Source organism: Arachis duranensis, chromosome 10, assembly GCF_000817695.3.
Source record: "Arachis duranensis cultivar V14167 chromosome 10, aradu.V14167.gnm2.J7QH, whole genome shotgun sequence".
NCBI lineage: Eukaryota > Viridiplantae > Streptophyta > Magnoliopsida > Fabales > Fabaceae > Arachis > Arachis duranensis.
Window position 1 is genome coordinate 2,100,759 of NC_029781.3, and position 4,035 is coordinate 2,104,793.

A 4,035-nucleotide genomic window follows, 5' to 3' on the forward strand; every position below is an offset into this window, starting at 1 on the left:
AACCATGGTCTCAACTGATACTCCTGTTGATACACCTTGGTTCGTTGGAGCAGTGGGTCTCACAATTTTTCTCTCTTAATGGCAAAATGCCCCAAAATTAGCAACATTGAACCCTAACCAAACTCTATCTTTGTTATGCGACACTAAGGCAGAAAACAAAAAATGCACTCACTCACAAACCCAAAACTTAAACAATACCCAATGTAACTAATATTTTATTTGAATAATCTGTTACTTACCTTAAAGACTTGCACAAGAAAGTTCTGTCAACATCGTCAGGGAGTCCGTTAGTGGTGACGTCTGAAGCTTCACTTGGAGCGTTGTCAGCAACACTGTCAGTGTCTTATTCAGCTCCACAGCTAGGTAGAATGTCGTTGTTTTGTCGTTTTCAGAGAGAACATGAAAGGATTTTGGGTATTCTGTAATTAGGAGAAAGGGAAGAAGGGTTAAATGGAAACCCAAAACATATACTATACACACCATTTTAATCATCCACCTAAAACGACAGCATTTTTATTTGGGAGGCAGAAACAGATCGACTCCTGTCCATTTTTAAATTGACAACTTGATATTTTAAGGACATCTGGCAGCTAATTCATCACCGTTAAGTGATACGTATGCTTATTCTATTTGTTTTCAACGTCGAAAGACATAGAAAGGCCGCCATGTCTCACGAAATACAAAGACAGGGATCAAGACGTACCTTTTTTTTGGATAGAAATCGCTATGAAAAATGAACATGTTTACTTAATATAAAAGAATTTATTATACACTCGAGATATGTTATTTTACTCTAATTCTTTTGGATCTCGATTAACTTGATACTTAGAATTTCTTGCAGTATCATCTTTATTCAGTTTGAGACAAATTGAAAATCTTCATTTATATTGAAAAGATCGTCCCAGGTAAATATTATTGAACAATTATATATAAAAAAAAGGATCGTATATAGTGTATATTTTTCGCATTTAAATAAAACTAGTTTTCTGCTCTGTTCAACTAAATTAAATATATAATTAGATGATTATGATCTTGTGATTATTACAAAAATTCATCAAGGTCATGTGATGATGACTACTTTTATAAAAAGTTTGTTGATATATTTGTCAATAACTCAATGCACACAAATAATTTCAATTTGTTTGGCTCTTTTAAATTAATGAACAATATTCAATAAAATACAATTTACCAATTTGATAGTACATAATTTAATATATCTATAAAAAAAACTTTAATACAGTAATTGTTCACCGAAATTAAATTTGTTTCATAATGCCTTGAAATTTTAATTTTTCTTTCCTCTAATTAAAGGAAAGTACCTGTCTAACTCTGTCCTGTACTTGCTTCTGCTTCCTTTCTACCTTTAATGTATTTTAAGTTTTTAACCCCTTTTTCAAAACAACATAGATCTTTTATTTTGTATATAATAATAATAGAATGGAACCAAAAAGTGAAAAGTGAAATTCAATAAAACATATTTCACTATTTGAATATTCTTCTTTGTCTTTATCAATTATGTTTAGATTCTATCTATAAAATTCACTAATTTAACTTCGAAATTTATAATTAAATTTATCTTTAAGCACACTTTTTTATTTCTTATTATTTTATCACTTCTAAAATTTTAATAAACTTACCATCTTGATCAAGTTGGTGTTAGTTAGTCTCTATTCAAATATCTTATCATCAGAGGGTAAAAGCAAAAAGTAAGGATGTTGAATTATACTAAGAATGGCCTTGCGTCTTCTCTGAAGTATATGGTATCCTTTTCTATTAAATAATGTCTATAAAGACATGACACTGAAATAAGGATACAGAGATACAAAATTGTATTTGGTAGATGAGATATAAATAGAGATAATATATTCAAAAATATTAAATTAATATATTTTGTATTCATCTTGACAGGAAGACACAGAAACATTAACAAAAAATATAAATTATTTTTTATTTTTTTTATTATTTTTGTTAATTTTTTATAATTATATTTTTTATTATTATATTTTTTATTTCAAATTTTTTGAATAAAAAAATAAAAATAAATTAAATTTTTATAATTTGTTTTAATTTATTACCAAACAAAATACAAAAATACAAAATTTTATATCTATTTTATAGTATTTTATCTTATCCTATTCTCAATGTCTTATCCTATTTTATTTTTGGAAACAAACGGAGCCTAATGTACATACCTTGCACTCATTGATTGCATTATTTCCACCCCCTCTGAAGGAATAATCATTTGAGTCTACACTCGCAAAGTCACATGTAAGAACAAAGTTGAGTGTGTCATATGGTTCATGAGATTATATATGCACATAATTAAATTTGAGTATTTAATTCGGAGACCCGTGACATGTATGTAGACCAAAGGGAAGCCAAATAACATTTCAATTAATATTCTCCCCCTAAAAAATGTGGCATGTTGAAGATTGTAACCTTCCATTGATTTTCCCATAAAAAACAAATCCCTTTAAATTTGAACCGCCATACTCTTACTCTTACCAAACCCCAATCACAAATCCATCCAAGGCAAAGCCATTGTCAGAAAATAAAAACCAGTGTCCTCTAGCGCCCACCACCACCACCACCATGTGAACCCTCCCTTAATTAAGTACCACTTTTCCTTCCTCATCTCCTCAACATTATTAATTTATTATTGCATCTTTATAATGCACTTAATAATGAAATTGTACTTTATTTTTTATTTTTACAAAGTATAATAATTCATATCATGCACGTAATAAAGTTAAAATTATAATTTAAAATTATTTTATTAAAATTAATTTAAATTATAATAATTTAATTAATAAAAAAATAACATATTATACATTTAAAATATTTTTTTATGATATTAAATGTATCAATTCTAATATTGTTATTAATTATTTTTATTAATTTATTTTTTCAATAAGTTAGACATATAAACTCATCAACAAATATTTATATATTTTATTGTCAAGTAAAAACATATAAAAATTAGATAAAAATAAACAACAATAAATTCATAAATAATTCGAATGCACAAATTTTTTTAATAAACGAAAAATAATTTAAAATTACTAAAAAACAACTCAACACTCCTCTTTGATGTCTGTAAAATATGTACCTGAAATAACATTATGATAATTTTAATATCCTCAAGATGTAAATATGGAATAAGAATGTATTATCAATTAGCACATAGAATTTTTTTTTTAATTGATAGTAATAAATTCTAACAAATTTGTCCAAGAGATTTAGAAATTATCTTTTCATTATAAGCTTTTAAAAACTTTTTTATATACCACATTTATCGTACAATTATCTTCCAAGTGTCTGCAACAGTACAATTGATCACTTATTTGGTTTAAGGTTGTTTGTAGGTTTTGTTGTAACATGTAGCAATTATTAAACTGATAGTTGTAGTGGATTATTCAAAAGCTTTTTTATAAATAATTACTAAGGGATCCGAAATGAAAAAGCACTCAAATAGCTTAGTTAATTAAGTGCATAGTACATCACAACAAAACATATAGAATTATTTTTTTGTAATATCTATTTAGTTTATTTTTTATTTGTATCATATGTTATATTTATTTTTTAAATATTTATTTAATATATCATATGTTAATACTAAGAGTATTTTTAAAAAAAGATATATTTATAAAAATAGATATAATATGATTACAAATTTAACATAAATAAATTAAATAAATAAAAGATTAAACTAACATACTTACCAATACCTGGTTAAAATTTTTAAATTGGAGAATAATTATGTATTCGGTTACTTGGTGATCATATAGATAATTGAGTAATTGGATTGTAAATTAATTTCATAGTGTGCACCTTATTTTTTTTCATTTCTAAATGAAAGCGAAAATTAAGAGATATAAGTAATATGTAATGAAAAAGATAAAAAGATTTTGCATAAAAAAGATAATTATTACAAAAAAATCTCATTGTAAAATATTATAATTTTACATAGGGCAAATCATGAAGATCAACACAATGTACTAGTCATTTCTTCCTATTTTAATCATGATATAAGTT